Raw genomic sequence first — 25,916 nt, forward strand, 5'->3', positions numbered from 1 at the left:
ATTGAGGAGGAATGCCAGCTCCCTAGAAGATCAAAGGCCTTAAGCTCAGAGGTGACTATGAACACTCGAGCAGAGAGATGAGGCGTCCGCCGTCAGGGGCAGTGAGCCGGACTTGGAGAGGACGGAGGCGGAGCTTGGCGTGTTTGGTTACAAACTTGCGGGCAACCATGGACCCAGGAGACTGAGACAAGAACGAGCTGAGGTCGTTGGGAAAGCCTTCAGACCTCAGATGATTGTTGCCATCGCCTAAAATCTCAGTTGCGATAAGCAGGCTCCGGCTAGGTAGGAGACCAGGATAGCCCCTAGGGAGCCCAACCTCTGCGTGGGGACCAGAGTGGATTGCTCTATAATAAACAGCAGGCCTTGACCTGTGAATAAGACCGTGGCGATGTCCACGCGCTGAGTGGTTTGTGTCTCAGAGTCTCCGTGGATAAGCGAATCGTCCAGATACGGAAAAACGCATATCCGACATCAGCGACGGTAGGCGGCGACTATGGCCGTAAACCAGAAGTACTGACAGTTGGCTAGAAAGCGGAGGTATCTCCCGTGCGGAGGGAAGATGGCATTGCGAAAGTACGCGTGCTTCATATCCAGGGCGGCACAGTAGCCCCCAGGAGGCAAGGATGGAATAATGATTCCCAGGGATACCATGCAGAACTCCAACCTTATCCTAACCCGGTTGAGTCCGTGCAGGACCAAGAAGGTCTGAGACCTGTGTTCGAGTGGGGGACTAGGGCATAACGGGGGTAAAACCCCTTACCCCTTTCGTCCGCTGAAGTGGGACAGGGCTGGAGCAAATTCAAGGTGGTACCTATGCTCCATCGTGCGCAGGACCCAGCGATCTGAAAGTAACTGGGGCCATGCCAGGAGAAAGCGGGATCGGGATCCCGTCCTGCGACTGGTACACCGCCCTCAGGTGAACCTTGGAAGGTCCGTCTTTGGTCCCAGTGGTAATTGCGAGGGACCTTGACTTTGGCTCTTTAGGGGTCCTGACGTTCGTCTGCGACCACCTTGGCCCTGCCGTTTGCCAGAGTTCTGCCTCTGGCTAGGCACAGAGTATGGCGGCTGGGGCCAGAAAGGCCTGCGTTTTGTCGCTGGCGTATACATGCTGAGACGCATTAGGACCCTATTGCCCACCAGACTTCGCAGTCTGGGGCTGTCTCTGCCGCGAAGATGCCTTTACCAACAAAGGGTAAATCCTGAATGGCATACCGCAGCTCCGGCCGGAGGTTTAAAACCTGAAGCCATGAAATGCACCTCACGGCGACACTCAAGGCCAGAGTGCCGGCCGCAGAGTCTGCTGCGTCCAACGAGGCCTGGAGGGACGCTCTGGGAACCTTCTTTCCCCCCGTCCTCCAAGACGGCAGCGAACTCCAGGTGGAAGTTTTGAGGGAGAAACTCCTTCACTCAGGTGCTATAATTATCGCAGCTAAGCAAGGCTTGTTGCTTTGCTACCCCGAGCTGCAGGGCCCCTGCAGAGTACACCTGGCAGCCAAGCCTGTTCATTCGCCAAGCCTCTTTCTGCTTCGGGGCTGGCGCCCGCTGGCCATCATATCAGGATCGTGGTCCTGAGCATAAAATCTGCGCATATGGGATGACACGGATGCGTGTCCGGATGGCCATGGAGGTACTAAAAGAAGGCACAGGCAGAGTCTCTGACTCACTCGGACCTTGCCCAACTCGGCACCGGGGACCGGCATCGGGAGGCGTATCGGTACCTGGAACGAGATCCAGACCCGCAACCAGAACGGTGTCGGGAGGTCGACCGAGATCTCGAGGCTCGGAGAAGGGCTACAGGAGTCAAGGTACCTGCCCCGGTGCCAGAGGTCGGAACGGTGCCGATAGCGGGTCGGCGAACGGGATACCGACCGGTGCAGCGAGTGTGACCAGTACCGAGGAAAACAGCACCGGGACTGTCAGTGGTGTCCGGCGTGCCGACAGGACTTGGAGTGTCTGCGGGACCGTGATCATGAACGGTGCCGCTCTGCTGTGCTGACAGGGGACAGTCCCCTAAAGAGACTGTATTACCCGTACCGGCGGTGCCCGGGACAGGCAGCACTGACTCTGTCATGGCACTGAGAGCCCTCGCCGTTGGTAACATCTCCGGCGTGAAGGGAACAGCAGGCTCAACCACAGTACGTACTGGGGAGCTGTCAGGCACCGAATTCGACGGCCCTCGTGGGACCGGGATCCACGGTACCGAGGTCATCAGAGCTTCGGTAGGTGTCGGTGCCGGGCGAACCGAGTTAGGTAAGCTGTCTGGCTGCGGTGCCGTCAGCACTGAAGCAGCGGGAGTAATACGCTCAACCACGGCGCGTGCCGGGGAGCCGTCGGGCACCGGATTCGATAGCCCTTGTGGGACTGGAATCGACGGTGCCGATGTTGTCGGTGCCGCAGCAGGTGTCGGTGCCGGGCGATCCGACTTAGACTAGCCCTCTGGCTGCGGTGCCGTTGGCACGGAAGCAGCCGGAGCATTAGCTCGACCACGGCGCGTGCCGGGGAGCCGTCAGGCACCGGATTCTATGGCCCTTGCGGGACCGGGGATCGACAGTGCCGACGTCATCGGTGCCGCAGCAGGTGCCGGTGCCGGGCGATCCGACTTAGACGAGCCCTCTGGCTGCGGTGCCGCTGGCACGGAAGCAGCAGGAGCAATACGCTCAACCACGGCGCGTGCCGGGGAGCCGTCAGGCACCGGATTCTACGGCCCTTGTGGGACCGGGATCGACGGTGACGACGTCATCGGTGCCGTAGCAGGTGTCGGCGCCGGGCGATCCGACTTAGACGAGCTCTCTGGCTGCGGTGCCGCTGGCACGGAAGCAGCAGGAGCAGTAGCTCAACCACGGCGCGCGCCGGGGAGCCGTCAGGCACCGGATTCTACGGCCCTCGTGGGACCGGGATCGACGGTGCCGACGTCGTCGGTGCCGGGCGAGCCATCTTAGACGAGCTCTCTAGCTGTGGTGCAGATGGCACAGAAGCAGCAGGAGCAGTAAGCTCTACCACGGCGCGAGCCGGGGAGCTGCCAGGCACCGGATTCCGTGGTCCTGGGGGACTGGAATCGACGGAGCCGAAGTCATCGGTGCCTCTGCAGGTGTCGGTGCCGGGTAACGCAACTTAGGCGAGCTCTCTGGCTGCGATGCAGGTGGCACGGAAGCAGCGGGAGCAGGGGGCTCAACCACGGCGCGTGCCGGGGAGCCGCCAGGCACCAGCAGGAATCGTAGGCTCTCTCGACCTCAGAAGAAGGGAGCGGTGCCGAGTCGACATCGGTGCCGGCGACGGTCGGTGCCGAAAGGCCTTGGTAGTAACGGCGGGGTCCGGTGCCGAGGAGGCGCTTCTGCCCGCCGCTTGAACATCGCTCGGCGCCCAAGGTGGAGGGGTAAGTGAAAGTCCCGCACCTTTTTGTTCTCGGCTTAAAAGCCTTGCAAATGGGGCACTTATCTGTCAAGTGTGATTCCCTGAGGCACTTCAAACAGGAGTCATGTAGATCTCTCTTCGGCCGCGGCTTCTGGCAGGCCGGGCCCCTTTTAAAACCCGGTGAGCCATGCATGGCTCCGGCACTGGGCTCATGGAAGGGGCTACTTCCTGAACCCCGCTAACTAAACTAACCATGTTAGCAAAGAAAACACGTATAACCATACAAATATATATATAAAAGGGTTATAACTGCATAATTATATACGAGAAAACGAGTAGCTAGGGAAGTGGAGGTCAGCTAAGCCGCGCTCCACTGTTCCAACGACCGACACGGGCGGTAAGAAGGAACTGAGGAGCGGGTGGGCCGGCAGGAGTATATATGGAGCGCCATGGTGGCGCCACTCTAGGGGGCGACCTGCCGGCCCACTGAGTTGCTAGGGTAAAAGTTTTCCGACGAATGTGCACGCGCGGCGCGTACACCTAACTGGAATGGATATGAGCAATCACTCGAAGAAGAATATGAACCCGACGGCAAATAGGAACCACCCAAGCTGTATTTTTTTTTTTAAATCTCATGAATTTTAAGATAGTGTTCAAAACTGGCGAGTTGAGAGAGCGGCAGTATTGCAGGGATTCCTGCCTCTAGTCCACAACACGTGGCTGCATGATTCCTGCATGCCCTCTCCGAGGAGGCTGCTTGAGCAAAGCCTAGGTTTCCTCCTTCCTTAATTATGAAAGGAGAAATAGGGTGCAGAAGACACCCCCACCCCCAGATAGAGGCAGTAGCCTGAAGTGTGGATTCTCATGGTGTCAGGGTCAGAGAACACACAGTGCATGGCTCGATACTTACAAACCAAACTGCTACCTGCATCCCAGCAGGCACACGGGCCAGCATGGACAACAGAACTGCTCAAACCGCTACACTCTAAGGGAGACCCGCCCTGGAAGAGTGAGCCCATGTCATAAACATACAGCTAAAGCTAGCATAAAACTCCCTTCTTTACCTGTAAAGGGTTAAGAAGCTCAGATAACCTGGTTGGCACCTGACTAGAAGGACCAATGGGGAAAGATACTTTCAAATGGGGGGGGGGGGGGAGAGCTTTGTTTTGTGCTCTGTGGTGTTCTCTCAGGAGACAGAGAGAGACCAAGCAAGTAATCCAGTTCCTACTGAAATGATACATCTAATATTACAGAAATAGTAAGTAATAGCAAGGAAATGCATTAGAGTATCTTTTATTTTAGCTTGTGAATTTTCCCTGTGCTAAGAGGGAGGTTTATCCCTGTGTTTGTAATTTTAAAGTTTTGCCTAGAGCAGAAATCCTGTGTTTTGAACCTTTGTTACCCTGTAAAGTTATCTTCCATCCTGATTGTACAGAGGTGATTTTTCTTTTTAAATAAACTTTTAAGAACCCGATTGTTTTTCAGTGTCCTAAAGACCGGGAGGGGGGGGTGTGTTGATCTGTGCTCACTTTGTAACCAATTGGTTAGGATATTATTCTCAAGCCTCACCAGGAAAGGGGGTGTAGGGGCTTGGGGGGATATTTTGTGGGAGGCAGGGCTCCAAGCGGCTCTCCCTAAATGTTTGTTTAAATCACTTGGTAGTAGCAGCAATAGCAAGGGCAAGGAAGGAATGTGTGCCTTGGGGAAGTTTTAATCCTAAGCTGGTAGAAATAAGCTTAGGGGGGTTTTCATATGGGTCCCCCCATCTTTACCGCAGAGTTCAGAGTCGGGAGGGAACCCTGACAGCCCACCACCCCCACTGCAGCAGCCAGGGAGGTCTGGAGGGAGCAGAGAGCTGATAACCATGCTGCAGCCAGAGGGGGTGGAGAAAGGTTTCACATCCATCTCTGGCTAGTAGGTGCCCAGGTGAGAAGCACAGAGCCCCCCCAAGAGATGAGTAGGGAGGAGGCAGGAGAATGGACTTGCTCCTGGTTGGAGCACTCAGCTGTCAGCTAAGACTCTGCAGGCTCCTATAGTTCCAACCCTGACACTGAAAGAGATCTGACTGGGGGACAATGGGAGACAGATACCCAGGCCAGTAGGGACCTCAGGAGAACTGTGAGGCGGGTCTAGCGGGATCAAAGCAGGGAGGAGAGGAGGTTGGAGAGTATCTCTGCCTGCCAGATTCACCTCTGAGCTTTGCTCACTCCCCAGGCACAGGGGGCCATGTGCTCACCCCAGGCTAGTGAGGACAGCTCGCTGTTTTCACAACTGCTCTCCCTTGACTGTGCCAGTGCTAGCCCCTCGTGCAGATGTGGTTTGCAGCAGTGCAGCACGACGTGCACTGGTGCAGCTTCTCCGGGGCATTAACGAGGGTCAGACACTTGGGTGACAGTCATGTTTGCACAGAGACACCGATCTCAGTGGCTGAACTCCCAGTCACACCAGGCATGGCCGCGATGGGCAGTTTGAGCTGGTCTCTCCTGCTCAAGGCTTGAAGTTGCAGGGTAGCTAGGAAGGTAGGGCCAGATTGCCTCAGGCCGGGAGTGGACGATAAAAGATGGATTGCACTTGATGATTGCGTGTTCTGTTCCTTCCCCTTTAAGCATCTGGCACTGGCAGAAGACATGACACTGGGCTCGATGGACTAGTAGTCTGGCTGTTCTTATTGTGTCCTGCCTCTTAAGGGAGTGCCCAAAAGGCAAGGAGAGACCCCAACACAGGGACCAACCACACAGTGACTCACCAGGACTGGTCCTAGACAGCACTGCAACCAGCCACAAAGGGTTTGGGTCACAGCCCCAATCCTCCTCCATGCCAGGCTGCAGAATGGGTGGCTCACCTGGAGCCCCGTGCAGATACACGAGCCCCGCCAGAACGCCATGGTCTAGCCCTGCCTGCCGGTATTCCCTCCCAGAGCACACACAGCTCCTGCACACAACAGAGCAGGCTCTCTGTGCCGAAACACTGCTGGGGGTGCCCAGAGAGCGCTCAGCCCTGCATTCTTCTCTTGGATGAAAGTAGGGTTGCAGGTTTGGGCCCCACTTACACCAGAACAACCCCATCACACTGGTGTAACTGGGAGCAGAATTTACTCCATTGCATCTAATTTTATAGCCCAGCCCATGAGCACGTCACCAAGGAACTGCTGCTCTCCCAGGAGCCAAATATTCAAGAGGGGCTTAAACTCTGAAGAGGACGGACACAGACCTCTCGTGGCATGTCTGTCATTACACAGGATAGGCGGTTACACAGAGCCAACGTAAGGAGTCACAGATGTCTCATGGGAAACCCCGAGACTTCATTCTCTTTCGAAGCAGCGCTGCTGCTGAATCAGATAGCAGGGCTTGAGCAATGCCACTCAGTCAGAGAGCCGTATAAAGCAATGCCAGGTATCTACAGGCCAGAGGCACTTTCTGTAGAGAAGCCATGTTGCCCTCAACCTCCAAAATGGTGGTACAGCAGTGAAGAGTGCTAGGATGCATGCCAGGGTGGAACATCATCATCAGCCTCTGGCTGGCAGGTCTCTGATAGGTTTGAAGTGCTTAGACCTCTTCTGGCTATTGCCAATGAGGAGCATCCTATCCCCCCCCACCCCCACCGGCTGCTAGTGGGGGAATCGGGAAAATCTTCAATATTCTACCCTTTCCAGCCTCTTGGTTGCTGTGATGGAGAAAGAGGTTTCAAAGGCTACGTCTTCACTACCCGCCGTATCGGCGGGTAGCAATCGATTGCACTTATATCAATTCCGGAACTCCACCAACCTGAATGGAGTTGCAGAATCAACAGGGGGAGCCGCGGACATCGATCCCATGCTCTGAGGACAGTGAGTAATTCGATCTTAGATACTTCGACTTCAGCTAGGTTATTCATGTAGCTGATGTTGCATATCTAAGATCGATTTTCCCCCGTAGTGTAGACCAGCCCCAATACTCTACCACTAGCACAAGCAGCTCCTGCAATGGGGGCATCTCCCTTAGCTTTAAGTCCTCTTTCTCCTACCCCACTGAATAGTGTCAGTGTGTACTTCTGCTGCAGGTTGAGAAAGCTATGGGCAGCCGCAAAGGCACTGGTGCTTTCTGCAGACTCAGACACACAGCACAGGTTTACATTCAGCTGAATATTCACAACTAGAACCGGTCCAAAATTTTTCAGATAGAACATTTTTCCCCTCAGAAGGGTTAAAGGAACATGTTGATTTCAACAACGTTCTGTTTGTTTTGGTAATATCAAAACATTTTGTACCCCTTCTGACTTCTTCAGAACACTTCATTTGCTGGGAAATGTTGAATATTTTTGTGTTTGCTCCAATTGGGAAAATACATTTTGAAATGTCAGAATTTCCCACTGGATGAAAATTCTGTGTTTCAGCCAGCTTTGTGCACAACCACAAGGGCTAGAGGCAATTTTTAAAAGAAAGCTTGAATTCTGCATCAGTCTTTGCTTGCCAGGGGCAAGTAAGGGTGTGGAATTTCCATGCCTTAGATCACATTTTCTATTGCAGGGTGGAATTATTTTTCATTTTTGATATTGCGGAGAACTAGAAAATAGAACCGCTCTCTTTTGAGAGTTTGTCATGTCTTTGATCTGTCTTTGTACAGTGCTACCACAATGGGGACCTGCTCCATGACGGGCTTCTTTGCAATAGGATATACAAATAGCAAGTCAGTATTTAAATAAGTCCAAGTTATTTGCAGGCTTCCTGCTGCTCCTATAGACTCCAGGCATTAAAATGTATGCACACGCTTAGTTTAATGGACATGAGTAAAGTTAAGTACGTGTGTGTTTGCAAGCTCAGAGCCACAGATTTTTGTAGTAATGACTTGAAGTGGCATTCGGAGATAGAATGATGCCTGACACTCCAGCAACATATCTTCTAGCGCATGGGATGAAGGAATGAAATACAGGAGGATTCTGGGAGATGTCGTGCAGCTTGTGATACTAAGGAATCTTCAGACACATCTACCTTGTGTCAGATGGAATCAGAGAGTGAGATTTTCCATCATGCATGGCTGCAGTGACGTGAGATTCTTTCCACATGCACAGTAGATAAGGGTTTTGAATAAGTCTGGGGAGTATTTAGGGCTGTGTTTTATTTCTTGAAACCGTTTGCAAAGTATAAATTTAAGGTCAGCAGTTGCTTCTTGATTAGGGGCCTATCTAGCCCACTGTTACAGAATCAAGCCAAGAGTCGCTAAAGGAGAGAGATGGCCTAGTGGATAGAGCACTGGCCTGGGACTCAGGAAACCTGGACTCTACTCCTCACTCTGCCACTGGCCAGCTGGTGATCTTGGGCAAGCCACTCCCTGTGCCTCCGTTTCCTCATCTGTATAATGGGGATAATGATACCGACTTCCTTTGTAAAGCACTATATGAGAGCTAGGGATTGTTATGTTTTTGAAGGACTAGCCTGCTCAGATACCTTCTAATGGGAGATCTTCCAGCATAACTTCCTCGGCATACAAGGTAACAGCTATTAATTTCTACCCTGGCCTACCTAGGACTTCCTCTCTACGCACAAGGGATAGCATCCGGGTCCAAACTCCTCATGTGTGTTTAGCCACAGCCTGAACTTCTGCTTAGCTGAAGCCTAAACTGTGGTTTCCTGGTCCCCGCCAAAAAATTGTCACAGTCCATGTGGTCAACCGATATTGGGCTATTTTCCTTCTGCTGTTGTTACTGCCACTTCCTATGGTGCTCTGCCTGCCTTCCTATAAATAACCCTTGACAAATAATTAAACAATTTAAAACTCCCACCTTGTTTCAGGGTGGGGGAGGGGGCATTAGGACTCTTTCAAGAGCAGCTGTCTAATTAACATGGTCACTCCTTGGGGTTTTCATTCTATTACCTGGATTACGTTTGTTCAGTGAGGTGAAAACTGGGACTATGGCAGCTTTTTGGTAACTTCTGAACTGTTAAAGTTAGCACAAAATTAACCCCCTCTTTACCCGGATTCACCTTCCTGGAAATGAGAACTGCAGCAGTTTAATAGCTGGCTAGCGTTAGATCCCAGATTATAGGGAAAACGTTTAGATTTAAGAGGCAAAAAGCCTCAGTGGCTTATAACAGATAGTCGGGGACTCTATTAATGAAATAAAGTTTAATAGAGTTATTGATTGCGCCCTGTATCTGCAGCTGGCCAGAAAACTGACCCAAGCTCCTACAGGGTGAGGGGTCAGCTGTCACGGGAGCAACACCAGAGCGAAGGTTGTGCAATACTTTGAGAATCACCACATTTCAATAATAACTGTCACACTGAAAAGTCATCACAGCAACCTCATCTTAAAAATAGAGCATCATATTGGAGATGGGCTCATGCAAACGCCAGACAAGTTTTTAATCTGCTTTTCCAGGGCTTACATACATGACCATGAATCTCCAACCTAACCTTCAGGCTGCATGTTGTGACTTGTATCTCTTGTTCAGTAATTAGCAGTAATGTTGTAATGTACATAACGTGGTGTAAGTTTCACAGCAGGGGACCTGTGTGGCATAAATCAAATCCCATTATATGTGTTTTCTCCTGGTGGGTGGGGTTGAGTTATGGATGAAGGCAACCGTGACTTTCAGCAAATAGTTTTCCTCTGAATTGTTCTATCCCCACATGCAGTGACCTGTGTAAAACCTGGGGCAGATCCTATAGGGACCTTCTCTATCTCACCTGGTCCAAATGAGGCTCAGGAACCTGATGGGGACTATAACTGCTGCATCCACTGCTGTCTCTTCCTCTAGCAAGATGCCACATGAATCACAGCAGCCTTCCGTACGCTTGCTACAGAAACAGCAAGAGAGGATGACTCCTTTCCTCAGTCCCCTCGCTCTCCCAGGGGCGAAAGGTCAGGACTGTCAAACAATTTTGCCACATCTTAGCGCTAGCCCCCATTACTCTGGCCCCCCACAGATCCCACAACAAAAGTGCAGACTAAAGAGACTTGTGAAACCAACCCTGCTCTGAAACCTTCCATGCCAAGGCTACTAATTGGCCATCTCTGGCATAAATGCTTATGGTTATTTTCCTCCATTATTGATATTGCATATAATTTTTCCATAACATGAATAAATGTTTTGGCATCTGAAAATGAGACTGCAGAGAGAACGCATAGCAAGCAATTGTAGCCGTGCTGCGATGAGACTGAAGCAGACTGCTAGCCCAGGGCTTTTGATAGAGGAGATGCATTTTCATGGACAAAAGGATGGTCTGGTAGCTGGGGCACCAGCCGGAAATCTGGGTTCAAGTTCTTGTTCTGGGCAAGTCATTTAACCTATCTGTGCCTCAGTTTCCCCACCGTACAAGGGGGATACCAGTGCTGCCCCCCCATCTCAAGTGTGGAGAGGATAAATGCACTATGGATTGTGAGGCACTCAAGGGCTACCTAATGGGACCATATGTACCACAGGTAGATTTTTAAGGCCAGAAGGGATCATGATAACAGGCTAATCTGATCTGCTCAACATGGGCCAGGGAATTGCACAAATCCTAAAGCTGTCCCAACACGACTACGAATACGCTATTTCATTGCCTCTCCCATCTTCTAGGCATTTCTTTGGGCTGCTGTGAGCCACCAGAGTGCATCCTTGGAGGGAAAAATCCCCAAATCAAAATGCTGCGTTAACTGCATGCTCCTGCAGAGAACAGCCCATTATTAATGGATATTGATCTGCAGTCTCCATCCTCCCAAGAGGCAGAGTGACTGCTCCTTGTTCTCTTGCGTTCATACTGGAAACCCTTAAGCTCAGATCCTGCCAGGTTACACAGGCGAGTAACTTTACTAATGTCACATAATCTCCTAGGGTTAAGTGGGGCCGCTCACGTGTGTAACTGTTGGCAGGACAGAGCCCCGTCTCTAAACACAATGGTCCCTGTGATGGCCTCAGAAGAATATACATTACTGGTGAAGGTTTCAGAGTGGTAGCCGTGTTAGCCTGTATCAGCAGAAAGAATGAGGAGTCCTTGTGGCACCTTAGAGACTTCAAATTTATTCGGGCGTAAGCTTTCGTGGGCTAAAACCCACTTCATCGGATGCATGCAGTGGAAAATACAGTAGGAAGATATAACCATCTCTAACTAGACTAATCAATGGGCCATCCTGATTATCATTACAAAACTTTTTTTCCCTCCTGCTGATAATAGCCCACCTTAATTGATTAGTCTCGTTATAGCTGGTATAGCAACACCCATTTTTTCATGGTGTGTGTGTGGTTTGTGTGTGTGTTGTAACAGACACAAATCAGTGCGGTACAGGAGTCTGGTAGAGGGCAAATATACTGGTCACTGGCTGAGTAGTTTTCTGTTCCCTGAGTGACTAGAGCAGGGGCTGCACTAGAGTAATCAGGAACCTGCTAGAACCAATTAAGGCAGACAGGCTGATTAGATCACCTGCAGCCAATCAAGGCAGGCTAATCAGGGCACCTGGGTTTTAAAAAAGGAGCTCACTCCAGTCAGGCAGGGAAGAGCCAGAGGAGAGGAAGTGTGTGTGAGGAGCTGGGAGCAAGAGGCACAAGGAGCTGAGACTGAGAGGCTGTGCTGCTGGAGGATTGAGGAGGACAAGCATTATCAGACACCAGGAGGAAGGTCCTGTGGTGAGGATAAAGAAGGTGTTTGGAGAAGGCCATGGGGAAGTAGCCCAGGGAGCTGTAGCTGTCATGCAGCTGTTACACGAGGCACTATAGACAGCTGCAATCCACAGGGCCCTGGGCTGGAACCCGGAATAGAGGGCGGGCCTGGGTTCCCCCCAAACCTCCCAACTCCTGATCAGACAGAGGAGGAGTTGACCCAGACTGTGGGGAAGATCACTGAGGTGAGCAAATCTGCCAATAAGCGCAGGACCCACCAAGGTAGAGGAGGAACTTTGTTACTATATATTATATAAAAAAATCTTCCTACCGTATTTTCCACTACATGCATCTGATGAAGTGGGTTTTAGCCCACGAAAGCTTATGCCCAAATAAGCTTGTTAGTCTCAGATGCCACAAATCCTCCTGTTCTTACTATTGGTGAAGAGTTACAAACATAACCCCAAGTTTGGTTATAAGAACCATGCAAACAACTAAGGAGCGGCAGCGGTGTACACAGCTCTTCAGGTGGTAGAAGGATACTCAGTTCCTCTCTGTTTGCTGCATACAGCTTACAACACATCCTCGGATGCCAGGCAAGTCCGGTAAGAAAAGCAGCCCAACGGAAGTGACGGCAAGCTCAGAGGACCCAACCTTGCAGTGACAGGGCTGGGGGGAGGAGATACATTGATAGACAAACAGGTATTAGCAGTGCCCATCCCCATCTCTGGGATTTAAACTGAACAACAAACTCACATCTCTTAACTGCCAGGAACAGACCATGCTGCTCCTCGGGTCAGGAACCAGGTCCTCCTCCACACAGGTCCAGAACCAGGCACACCCTACACAGGTATCCGTGCTGAGATTAGCCACAGCCTGCTCTGATCACGATGACCAGAGCGAGCTGGGCAAGTAGGGCAGTGGGTTAATTCTTTCAACTTCAAACACTTGAGGTTGGGCTCAGAGTTGATCCAGGTCTCTGTCCAGTCCTTAGGAAACATTTATCCATGTCTAACCCATCCCGCACAAGACAGCCAGTGCTTTGGATTGATGAGGGCAATGCAGACGACATTGCAGGACCATGCAGCATGCTGGGTTCTAGGTAATGCAAACAGGACCTCACTGTGTGGCACGCACGGCGGACCTCAGCGCAGCCTCTCAGCCCCGTCTCAGCCCGGAAGAGGCTCCTGGAATTCATGGGGCTGTCTATCAGATGCTGCACGTACCTGCCCTGCAGCAGACTTAGCCCTTCAAGCTGTGAGGGCTCAGATGTAGCCTCAGGAGGTCTGGGTGCCACGCGGGGCCTTGATGAGCAAGGCTGCCCAGAAACAGGAGGGTCTAAGGTTCCATCTCAGCCCTTTGCACCAGGGAGGGAAGCGTGGCCCATGAGGCCCTGCCTCTCCTGCCTTTCCAAGCCAGTTCAACTGGCTGCGGGCAGGAAGGAGAGCCATGCATTTGAGCCCGTCCACTGGAAGGAAAAAGCATTCACTTTTCATGCAACAGCATCCCAGCGCCTGCAGCAAAAAATCAGGACTTTGAAACAATCGGCCAAAAGCTTCTCTTGGGGGGGGGGGATGTATGGGGGGGAACTCATACATGCACAGAAACTCTCAGTTCCCCCTGCTCTCCACAGGTGTAGATAGCTCATTCATCGAGATGTCCGCTCCCAGCTCCAACCAGCCGCCAGCACCCACGTGCTAGCTATATGTTCAGCTGAGCACCGTCGTGCTGCCCCTCATGCTCCCCATAGCCATTAGAACCGAAGAATGGCCACACTTATGGTCCATCCAGCCCAGGGGCCGATGCCAGGTGCCCCAGAGGAAATGAACAGAACAGGGATCTATTTTCTATCGTCCAATCCCAGCTTCTTTCAGCCAGAGGTATAGGGACCCCCAGAGCACGGGACTGTATCCCTGACCACCTTGGCTAATAGCCATTGATAGACAAGTTCATGGAGGACAGGTCCAATTCTTTTTTGAACCCTGTTATGCTTTTGGCCTTCACAACATCCCCTGGCGAAGAGTTCCACAGGTTGACAGTGCATTGTGGGAAGCAGTACTTCCTTTTGTTTTAAACCTGCTGCCTATACAAGTTCTGCCATCCACAGAGTCACCTTGCTATTCTCCTTTGCCACGATGGCTACCGAATAGGGTTAGGCCACAGGTGTGCCGAGACCACTGCCCACCATGCTGACCAGAACCGTCTCTTTGTTTCTTGTGCTCCCCCATCTATCTGTATCCTCTTGTCTGATGCAGAGATTGCCAGCTCTTTGGGGCCAGGACAGTCTGTTTTTACAGCACCTAACCCACTGGGGTCCTGCTCCATGCCTGGGCTTTTAGGTGCTAATACACATAACAACTTGGGGAATTTCAGCTTTGGCAGCACTGCCAGAAACTCCCCCCACTCCCTATCTCCCCCCCCCCATGATCCAGCAGATAAAGAATCCGGGCATCTCTGGCTGTGAAGGCCAGTTCTGACAAGGAGTTCAAGCACTCCCTTGTCGGAAAGAGATCTTTTCATTGCATCCCACTCACTCTTCCTGTGACACCACAGAGCCATTAAATCAGGACATCAAAGCAGAGATGTAAACAAACCCAGTCCCACTTGGGTCCAAACTGCTGCACCCCGCTTAAAAGCTCCCCGGGCTCTCTAGAGACACCACACCGCCTGTGATAATTACTGTCTGATGGCCTGGGACATAGTGCATCAGGCCTGGGGCGGGTGGGCCTCTCAGTGCTGTTAGAACGGTGGCCACCTGCCTGGCGGTGGCTGCGCCAGTCACCAGAGACATGCACCGTTATCACTTGGAAACAGTCATAAGGCAGCCAGCGTGAGAGCAGCAGCAGCAGGAGGCTGATTCCTGCAGCAGCCGCTTGGGCTTTCAGTTGGCAACCCTGGGAAAGCCAACAGTGCACACCGAGAGCCTTTATCATCACCTGGCTGCCTCTGGGGATGGGAGCACATGTACACAGAGAGCAGACAGAGTTTTGGTTTGTCTCCTTGGCTGCCCCAAGCCCCTACCTGCCGATAGACAGCTCCCTCCTTGCTGGCCATTCAGGAGCACAAGGAAGACCCAGTGAGGGCTTGTGTGTATGAACAGCGTGGCAGGTGGGTGCACTGTAGCTGTACAGCCTGGCTTGCCGAGCACTACCTGTCCACACGGACCCTGCCAGCAGGCACTCAAAAAGTCCTAGTGCCCACTGACCTACTCCTGTTTCACTGCCGGCTAGATCAAAGCACACTTGGGAATTGGTAGCACCTGGCAGCAGGGTCCACACAGCCAGTTAGCGCAGGGTAGGTTCGCACCCCAGCTCACCACGAATGAGCTGTTCATGTAGATGTGCCCTGGCACTCACCGCTGAGGATCCCAGGGAGCAAAGCAGGAGGCAGCTATGCAAACACAGCACCACCTGGGATGTTTAAATCCAAGGCTTCCTGTCACTTACAATCGTGAGGTTACACTGGGGTGCCCAGGCCAATGACACCCATCTGTTCTGGTGAGTTGCACCAATTTAACCTATCAAGGGAAGGCACTTCTCTGCCCCCATCACTGCAGTGTTGCGAGCCATCACACTCTACTGTATTTCTCCTCGCAGCACCCTGGGGACAGTGCATGGCTGGTATCTCCATTGGACAGCTGGGACCTGAGGCACAGAGAGGCCAAGTGACTTACCCAAGGTCACACAGGGAGCCTGTGGCGGAGCAGGGACTCCCGAGCCCTATGCTAGTGCCCTGACCACTAGTCCAGCCTGCCTCCTACTTGCATGCACTTCAGAACACTTTCTGTTCCTCCACTAAATGAGCTAAAGCCCTCAGCTGTACCAGTCAGTGCCCCAGCATCGCACTCACAGCAGCTCCTGCCTGTTTTGCAGCTCCAGGCAAGAGCACACGTGGGTCCCGGGCGGTGGCAGGCTAAGGCACACCAACACGGCTCATTGACCACTGGTTACAATTTCAAACCAGCCCCTCTGTGCTCTCTCATGTGGCTCTCACACTCGAGGGGAGGCTCCATAATCATCTGCAATACTACTCCCTCTTCCTCCTTCAAACCCCTCCTTCACCGGGACACCTCTCAAGAACTTGGCAACGGCTCGGCTGCCGGTGTGCAGAGATCGCTGCCCACCAGCCCAACCCATATGGTCTCATTGGGTCCTTGTGCTCCCGCATCCATCTGTAGCCACCCGTTGCCTCTTCTGCTTCAAGTGGCAGCGCTTTAGGGCAGGGCCCATCATTTTGTTCTGCGGCTGTACAGCGCCTGGCCCAGCGAGGTCCTGGCCCACGGCTGGGCTGGGAGGTGCTGTGATCACACAAATTGTAAACAATGACAACGGATGAGAAACCGAGCCCTCATGAGAGTCCACCCTGGAGTCGTCTTTGAAAAGATTGGATTGAGTTTCTTTCAGTTACCCTGCCTGCAGTCCCCCACTGAGGGCGAGGCCCTTAAACCCGACCTCAGGGCCAAGAGGCCAGCAGCAGCTGCCGTCTTGGACGGCTGGAGCAGCTGGGATGAAGGGTCCCTCCTGAGTTCCAGCAGCTGGGCAGGGTGATGGGGCCGCCAGCCAGCACGCTGACCAAGGGAGACTAACAGAGCGGGGAGGATTAAGGGGATGGGGCAGGTGTCACACGTGCGGCTCGATGTACAGAAACTCAGCCTTCTGCCCAGGGGCATGTTGGATCTGCAATGCCCCCAGAAGAGCTGTTGCTAGCTGGAAGCCCATCGCCAGCTGTCTCCTTCCCCTACAAAGCTGGCCAAGGGGTGAGAGGTGCTGTCACCAGCAGGAGAACCTGCGCTCCCATAGTGACACCTACCTCTTTGCCTTGCTGCTTAACTCTCCAGCTGGTCGGTTTGCTCCCAAGCAGCCGTGAGTCACGGAGTATCTCCTACATAGCCAGCTGCAGCCTGGGGAAGAGGCCTGGCGCGTGCAGGCAGAAAATCCCCTCTCTGTGCCTTCTGCCCTTGTTCAGTGAAAGCCTGCCTGGCCCAGCGAAATGTACGAAGATTTTCAATAATATGACTGATGTGTCAGAGTATAGCTTGACATACCTCCAAAGCTGAAGCCCCTGTCTGCAATTCATTGACAACGAGGTGGGAACCAGCCTGCAGATTAGAGATCTTCCGGACTGTTATGGACCACCCCGGCAGCCTGCCATTCTCTGACTGACACCACCCACTGCTCAGAGATATCGTGGGCTAATGGGTAATGCTAGGCCAGCCCTTCCGAACTCACTTCACCCTGAGGGGGACTCTTCTGGTCTCCACTGGCCAGCAGGGACTAAGGATGGCTCAGAAAACTCAGTGATCTTGCAGCCTGGGCTCTAGCACCAAGAATTAAAGTTCTAGTGCCAGCCCTGGGATCATGCTTCACCAAGTAACCTCCGACATAGCTGAGCTTTAGAAGGTCGGCTCCATGTTGCCAGTCTCCTGGGGACAAGTCATTCGGCTACAGGCCTTTCCACGAAGGGGCTGTAAAAGGCACCTTCGGGGACTGCCCAGGGGATGGCATGAACCTGGCACTGCTGCAAAGTTCCTGCTAACCCACTCTTACTGCCACCAGAATGGAGACAGCCTGTGCTCGGACATGTAACCTTACAAACCCCTTAACCCACAGTCTGTGTTAAGTGCCAGGCTGACACAGGTATGCCTTTAATTCTTCCCAGGAGGAAACCTGCCTTAGACTTTACACCTGCCCAAACGTCCCATGTGATGCAGCCGGTCCCCTGGCTTTACAGCTATGTGAGTAAAAGGATTAAATGGTGTCCGTGAACATACTGGTATGACAAACGCTTCAGCTCCAGCATCCATATATAGCACGCTGGGGCAAAACGTAAGCTAGTTGGTTCAGGAAATACAGCTTTTGTGGGAACCGTGTGTTCCCATCAATCCTAGCCACAAATGGCTGAGGCATCTCATCATCAATTGTATGCAGGCCCCAACTGAGATCAGGGCCCGTTGCACTAAGCCTGGACTGGTACATGATAAGAGAGACACCCTGGCTCCAGACAACTTACAGTCTAATAGACAAGGGCTGGGAGAAAGGAATTATCATCCTCGTGTTGTAGCTGGGAAATGAAGATGGAGTCGTACAGGGTGTCTGTGGTAGACACAAGAACGGAACAACTCCTGAGCCCAAATCAAGTGCTTTCACCACAAGACCACTCTTCCTCCCAGAGCATCTTAGTTCAGAGCCGGCAGTTTACATATGCATTACCAAATGAGCGTAGCACAGCTCTGTCCCCCTCTAGGGACGAGCCCATTCCTGACCATGTGACAGCCCTGGAGCTAAGAAAGCTGGGTCCTTTAGCTCATCTGGTAAAGCCTCTTGGTTTTAGATCTAGATCTCTAGATCACTGAGTGACAACTCATCCTAGGGGGTGTTACACCAGGAATGAAAAGAAAGTCTGCAGAACAAATATACAAAACTGTAAGGAAACAGACTATGGAAGCCAGATGCTGATAAGATTGGGAGCAGCACTATTCTGAAGATCAGGATCTATTTGAACTATGCCTGGTTTGCTAATGTTTTCACATTTCAGAAGATTATAAAACCACCATATACAAAAGCGTCAGTTAAAAAAATATATCCCATCCTCCCCAACCTCCCCTCATCACAGCAGATCTCACTCCAATACAAAATATGATGGGGGGAGGGAGCTAATGGTAATAAAATCTTACTTTTTCCAGAGCCTGGAGAAGGATCTAAAAGTCACAGGGCAAGAGTCTGACCTCAGTTCCACCCGAAAAAATCTGGAATCGCTCCCATGGTCTTCAGCAGAGTTGCACGGTGTTTTTTTCAATGGCATCACTGAGATCAGAAGTCAGCCTGGGAAGCTGAAACAGCAACGATTCCCTAGGAAAAAAGGTGTCCGGTGCTTATTTGATCAGGCGTCGCCCAGAGAAGGAGCTTCTCTTTCCACCTTCTTTATTCTCTCCACGCATCACAAAAAAATCTGTCTCCTGAACTTGAATAAGGTCCAGTCTCCACATACACAAGTCTGTGAAAATCAGAGTGGAAGGTAGAAGCCATTTCTATCCATCTCTTACCTTCTACAGGAGCACGGATTCTCATCCCACAAGAAAAACAACCCCTGGAACACAGGGCATAGCATTTCCAAATCTCTCTAATAGGATTAGAGTCTATTTAGCATAGTTTAACCTCTGTGTTATTACGTCAGGCACTTATCTGATCACTGCTGATGGCCTTGTTTCAATCACTTTGGGACCCGAGGACAAGCCTTTTGGAAAGAAAGGAAGCCACAGCTGTGATATCCTGTACTTCAAACTGACTAATCGTCATTGGTCCTCCAGATCAGCTCATTTTATTGAGAAGCAGCCAAGCAGCTGAGGATGAAAAGCTCCTGCTCGTTAGGTCACAGGGACAAGAAAGCTGTGAATTGCAGAGAAGAAGGTTATGAAGCTGTTAGCTTAATTGTGAGAATAGTTAATGTAGCCTCCTTATGGCTGTCAAAACCAACAGCCTGAAATCCACACACACTTAGGTATATTAAGGCCATCTGTCAAGGAGACCATGGCAGATTTACGGAACGGCTGCACAGAAACTCCCTGCACACACACACCCTGTCCGGAGCCACCGCTCAAAGACGGCAGCCTTTGAAAAGCAGCAGCTGACAGGTGTTGAACAGTAGTGGCATTTGTACATGAATTACCATTCCCATCAATCTTGTTAGACTGCATACCCCTCAAAGGGCACGTGGAGCTCTCAGGGGCAAGGAGACAGACAGTTGCCGATTTGTGCACCTGCCAAGACAACTATAACCTCATTGTTGTCCCCTGAGACTAGGGGAGTGATCTAAATGCACAGGTGCTGATTCTGGAGGGAGCCCAAATGCACGAGCACTGATAACGGGCAGGGAAGAGCGGGGACACAATCTCCCTCCCCCGCGGTTTAATAACGTGGTTGCGCCATTGGCTGACTCTCCAAACTAAAGCATCAGAAGGAAACTGGCTTCAGGCAGGTAAGAGGAATCTCACTACAGACCCCTACCACATCAGCAGGTGGATGAAGGGCAGCTGGCTAAAGCTGAGCCCCGGCCAGGCTCTCTTCTCTCCTATAACATTCCCGAGTGTCAAGGGCAACTGACCTCAGATCACTAAGTGGCTCCACGACATGAGGGCCTCACCACTGCTACTAGATACCCAGCAGTGGTGAAGTCTCAATGGCAGCAGAAGAAGCAGCCACTTCAATCCCTGGCCAGCAGCCTATGCACCATCTCATCAGACAGACTTGGCCACACTGAGCCCCACTGGTTACGTCCAGGCTTGATTACTGCAGCTGGTACGTCGGAAAGAAGCCTCATGCCCTGGAAAGCTTTGCCTAGTAGAAAGCGGCCACCTGTTCAAGCAACCAAAGCCTCCATGAGCCCATCACCGGGTGCTCCTTGTGCTGGCTCCTCACTGAACACGGTCCAGTTATAAATTCAGTCCATTTTATTTTGGACTTGCAGCTTGTGCCCATTTAGCACCCTGGCTGGGATTCTCAGCATGGCCCTATTGACTTCCATGGTTCCACATCAGTTCACACCAGCTGAAGATCTGGTTCCCTATCTTTAACTCACTACCTGCACTGTATTCTAAGAGGATCTAGGTCTCTGGGCACCTCAGAAGGTTACCTAGCCCCGCCCATTCTGGGCAGCACTGTTCGTCCTCACTAGCCACAGGGAGTAGCAGAGCATCTGGATCATAGCCCAGTGCTGAAACGATGTTCTTGTTTTCAGCACAACACAAACCAGAGGGAGTTTTGCCCCTGGGAGCTGGTCAGGCTGTGTGAGACGGTCCAGGTTATCAAGCAAGGACCCTACACTGGGCAAGTCCCTGAATGTCTGCATGGCGTGTACAATGAAAGCCAGAGCCTGCGCCTTAGCAGGGAACATGAGGCTTGTCTCAGTGGCGGTCCCCAACAGGCCTGCAGGAACAAGGAGCAAAGCCCACAGCTGCATTCCAGTCCCTGGAAACCTGTCTGGGCCGACAGATGCTCACGCTTCACTATACTGAGGACTCATTAGCAAACAAAATCTACATTTAGTGGCAGTTAAGATTCCAGCAGGACACGCTCCATCCATTTCCCTTAAATGCAGGGAAATCAGGAGTGAAGAGGAAAGACTCATACATTCCTTTCACGATTGTATTGTCTACAACACTGTTCACAACGCGCTCTGTAGGTCTTCCATTTCCATCTCCAACAGATACCTAGAACCAATACAGACACCAACTTTAAACCTGTGCTCCAACGCCAGATCTTAACTGCGATCTGGCCTGCTTTTTCAGTATCAATTTATATCAACAGATCAACCCATCTGACTGTCACACGTTCCGCATGTGGGGGAAGTTACTCTGCCTTAACACTACTGTGGTCACTTGTCAGGTTTGGGTTAGAGTGCAGGGCTGATTAAGTTGTTCTCTCTGAATTAATTCATCTTTCACCAGCCCACCAAGAACAATTCAAACCCTGCTCACAGTTCATATTCTATGTCTTGGGTTTTGCCATTTCAGGAGACGTTTACAGAATAAAGGTTTAAAACTCCTATGAAACTGAAAAGTTAGAGTGACCCTTCGCTATTTTATTGTCAATTTTTAGGAGTAGCAGCACCTCTGAGCTCCAGCCACAGATCTGGGCCCCACTGTGCAAGGTGCGGTACAAACATCAAACAAAAAGTCTCCTGCTGGGTCCAGCCCCTCCTCCACTCTCCATCCTTCCCCCAGAACTTCCTGTAGCCGTTTCTCTTTACAAGAGAGGGTAATGCTTTCTCCACCAGCCACGGGCCAGGCACACAGCACCAGAACGGGGAGCGCTGAACAGACTTGAGGTTCAGAAGCTTGTAGCAAGACAATCAGAGTTTCTTTCCTTTATTGCATCTCATGCCTGTAAAATTTGCCATCTGCTTTTAGTGATGCTTTACTCAAAAGGACAAGAGGGGGGTTTGACTTACACTAAATAGAACTGGTCAGAAAACAGGGTCGTTCCCCACACCCTGGAAAATATCATTTTTTTCTGACTTCTGCAAAAAAAATGAAATCAAAATATTATGGCTGAGAATTGAAATATTTTGATTTGGAAATGCTATTGCAGTGTCTCACAGGAGCCATATTCCAGGTACTTCATGCTCCTATTCTCCTCTATGGAGATCTCCCATGATGCACCATGGTCTCCCCTCTTGGCATGGGGAGTGGTGCATCATGGCAGTGGCAACGCCAGAGTGCATCATGGGAGGTGAAGTCCAGGTGGGGAGCCAGACCAACAGATGAGAATGGGAACATGAGGCCCCCAAACTACAATTCCCAGGAGACACTGCAGCAGCACAGCCAAATCCAGATATTTTGGTTTCTAGCTGAAATCCAAAAGCTTTTTGTGTGTGTGTGTGTGTGTGTGTGTGTGTGTGTGTGTGTGTGTGTGTGTGTGTGTGTGTGTGTGTGTGAGAGAGAGAGAGCGCGCACGCACACTTGACCCCCACCCGCCCCAAAATCACAATTTTCTGTGGAAAGCAGCCACATTATATGAAAACTTTAATTTAATTGAAAGTCCAATTTCCAGAAACCCAGTTTTGATGGAAAAATTTCAGATGGACTGAATGCTAAATCTCTCTGATTAAAGGGTCTTTGAATCATTTGAGCAAGCATAAGGGGGATGTGAAACAGATTGTTCTAGCATCCAGTTCTGCAGCCCTTACTCAGGCAAAACTCCAAGTCCCCCATTTTGCTGAGTAAGGCTTACAGGATTGGTGCCCAGGGCTAGCAGAGAAAACTGTGCATATAGATTACAGCGCATGAGTAACTACAATAAAGAGGTTCCAGAATCTTCAAGCCATCCTCACAATAGTTTAAGGACTGATACAGGTTTTATTTTTACAAGACCACCTTGGGCTCTGACAGCCAAGCTGAGAGCTTTCCATCTCATGCCTCTCCACCACGAACACAGGCTCTGCAAGCTGAAGGGTGGCCTCCGAGACACCGGTGTAACCTGTCTAGCCTTGGATGGATTTCCACGTCACCGGCAACGTGAACTGAAGGCAATGGGGCTGCACAGGTGTACCAGGAGTCCCAGCCTGCTAGGCAGAACCTCCCCCATGCTGAAGGGGAGGTCCCAGCTTCACTTTCACAATTCAGGGCCAATTTGTGGGGCTGCCAGCTAGAAAGACACCTTTTCACTTGCATATCAGATATGGCAGTTCATGACAATTTATAGCGAACCCCACCATGCCATCTAGGTAAGGGCATCTACAGGGCAGCACCGCACTTCATACTTGCATTTACTTGGAGACCCCCATGAATTCACTGTGCACGACAAGCTAGACTGCTACAGATCCCTGTACAGAACGGTCACACATTTGCAGACCGTGAAACATGTGCAAGTTACTATGGCAGATGTCCCCAAATACTGAATTACTCACAGTGAACTGGCTGGAAGCTGGAGGGCAAACTGGAGATGAGGCACAGGTGTGTGGTTTTTTTGTTTTTAAACGGGGAGGGTAATGAATAGGCCCCTACCAAATTCATGGCCATGAAAAATGCATCATGGCTTGTGACATCTGGTCTTCTGTGTGCTTTTATCCTACACTATACCGATTTCATGGGAGAGACCAGAGTATCTTATATTCGGGGTCTTGACCCAAAGGGAGCTGCAGGGGGTCAAGCTTATTTTAGGGAGGACTGTGGTATTGCCACCCTTATTTCTGCACTGCCTTCAGAGCTGGGTGGCTGGAAAGCGGCAGCTGCTGACTGAGGGCCCAGCCCTGCAAGCAGCAGCGCAGAAGTACTTACTTCTTATATCCCTATTCCTGTGCTACTGCTGGCGGCGGCTCTGCCTTCAGACCTGAGTTCCCAGCCAGCAGCCACTGCTCTCCAGCTGCTCAGCTCTGAAGGTAGCGCACTGCCAGCAGCAGCACAGAAGTAAGGGTACCAGTACAGCAACCCCCCCCCCCAATAACCTTGTGACCCCACAACTCCTTTTTGGGTCAGGACCCTTCCAATTACAACACTGTGAAATTTCTGATTTAAATAGTAAATTTAATGATTTATAGCTATTTTTAAAATCCTATGACCGTGAAATTGACCAAAATGAACTGTGAATTTGGTTGGGCCCTAGTAATTAGCCACTCGAACAACCCACAGACTCACCTAGGGATGTGGTGGATTCTCCATCACTTGGTACCTTTCAATCAAGACTGGTCATCTGGGCTTTTTGCAGGAATCAACTAGGTGAAATTCTCTGTTCGGTTCTAATGCAAGAGGTCAGAAGACCCATGTCTGGCCGTAAAAGTCTACAGAACTAGAAGTAGAAAATGTGAAAAAGCACAGTATAAACCCAGAGAAAAAGAGTGTACATCTGATGGGCTAGAAGTGAGATCAGCAGCACTTGAAAAGTGCATCTCTGTCTCAAAGTCTCAGTGAAATTAAATGAAACTGGATTAGCCTATTCCAGCCTAGTCAGTCTGTAGGTACCTCCGAGCTTTTGCTCTGCTTTTCTTATGTCTGATTCATCCCATCAGACCTTTCACTCTGACACTACAGAGTCAAGACTTGAGGTATTTAATGACTAAAGTAGTTCTACAATACAAGGCGAGGGACACAGTGTGCTAAGAATTCTGGAACCGAGTAACCATTTCAGCAAAAGCCACATCCTAGGCTACCTAATATATTTAGACCCTAAAGAGAACACGAGAAGGGGAGATTTGAGAATAGCGGCACTCAGGACCCATTACAGACGAAATGTAGAAAATTATAAACAAAATGTTCAAGGTGCGGGGAGGAGAGGGGGAAAAAATCAATAAGTTTCTTTCTAAATAGCTTTCACTTCTAAAAATATCCCAGTGTGCAAATGTGACGAAGACCTCAATTCCTGCAACACTATCTGCCTGGACAAGAACAGTGAGTGTATAGTGCAGAGCATTCTGGAGTATTTCCCTTCCTAACTCAGCTTTCCTTAATAACCTTCCTTGCTGAGACACACTAGCAATCTTCCCTGACCGCAGCTGGTTCTCTTTCTCGTGCCTCCCTCGGCAGGCAGCACCCGCTCAGTACAGGATCTATCGGCAGCATTTCCAGGCCACTTTCCATTTGTGCAGCACAAAGGGAGGCTATGCAAAGCCCCACTCATTTCTACTGACCTGGGTGTGCTGATAGAGGCCCTGATCCTGCATGCACTTTCACCCATGAATAGCTTTACTCATGTGAGGAGTCCCTACCAGTTTCAGAGGATTAGTAAATTTGCTCCCATGCATGAGTGTTTACAGGATCGGGGGCATACATTGTAATGGGTTCCGGCAGGCCTCCTTCTCTTTTGCTGGGATTTCACTGAGTGGGAAAATGATGCCGGCTGTACTTTTCCACCATACAAACTCCTGTCAAATGTAATTGTTTGTCCACAAGAAAAGCAAACACAGCAAGGAGAAGGAAACTCACCTGAAAAGCACTGCCATCGCAGTTCCACATGGAGCCATTTCACGGTAGCCTCCTGGCTCCGCTGGAGCTTTCAAAATGTCACCCTCTTTTCGGCATTACAGTAGGTTATTTTCAAGTCCAGTATTTACACTCCTCTTGCTAGGAGGTTGCTTGTTAGCAATTCCAGCAGATAGTTTGCTAGAATCCCAGAGGTGCAAAATCCCAGACAGATTCCATAGTACGGCACTTGGCACCATTACCTAGACCCCGACTCACCAGAGGCTGAAACATGCAGGACGGGGCGTCCATACCAGCCAGCTTCTCCCAGCTATGTTGGATCCTGCTCAAGGGAACCTCTCCCTGATAAGGCACAAATTGTTTTTACATGTTGAGAATAATTAGCCCCTGGAACAATGTACCAAGGGCCAGGGTGGATTCTCCACTATGTTTAAATCAAGGCTGGAAGTTTTTCTAACAGATCTGCTGTGGGAATGAGTGTGGGGCAGTTCCCTGGCCTGCGTTCTACAGGAGCTCAGACTAGATGATCACCCAGGTTCCCAGGCCAGAAGGGACCAATGAATATCAGCCTCTGGCTGACATAATCTGACCCCCACCCCT

The 25,916-nt window shown here is 51.0% G+C and overlaps 1 protein-coding gene across 1 annotated transcript in view; it reads right to left on the minus strand.

Annotated features, from left to right (window-relative positions):
- Positions 1–24,101, minus strand: part of FRMPD1 (FERM and PDZ domain containing 1) — a 68,839-nt gene extending 44,738 nt beyond the window's left edge. Inside the window, exon 1 of the mRNA XM_030567689.1 lies at positions 24,036–24,101. The gene's annotated coding sequence lies outside the window, so the exon portion shown is untranslated. The remainder of the gene's footprint in view (positions 1–24,035) is intronic.
- Positions 24,102–25,916: the final 1,815 nt, after the last annotated feature.

This window comes from Gopherus evgoodei, chromosome 6, assembly GCF_007399415.2.
Source record: "Gopherus evgoodei ecotype Sinaloan lineage chromosome 6, rGopEvg1_v1.p, whole genome shotgun sequence".
Lineage (NCBI taxonomy): Eukaryota > Metazoa > Chordata > Testudines > Testudinidae > Gopherus > Gopherus evgoodei.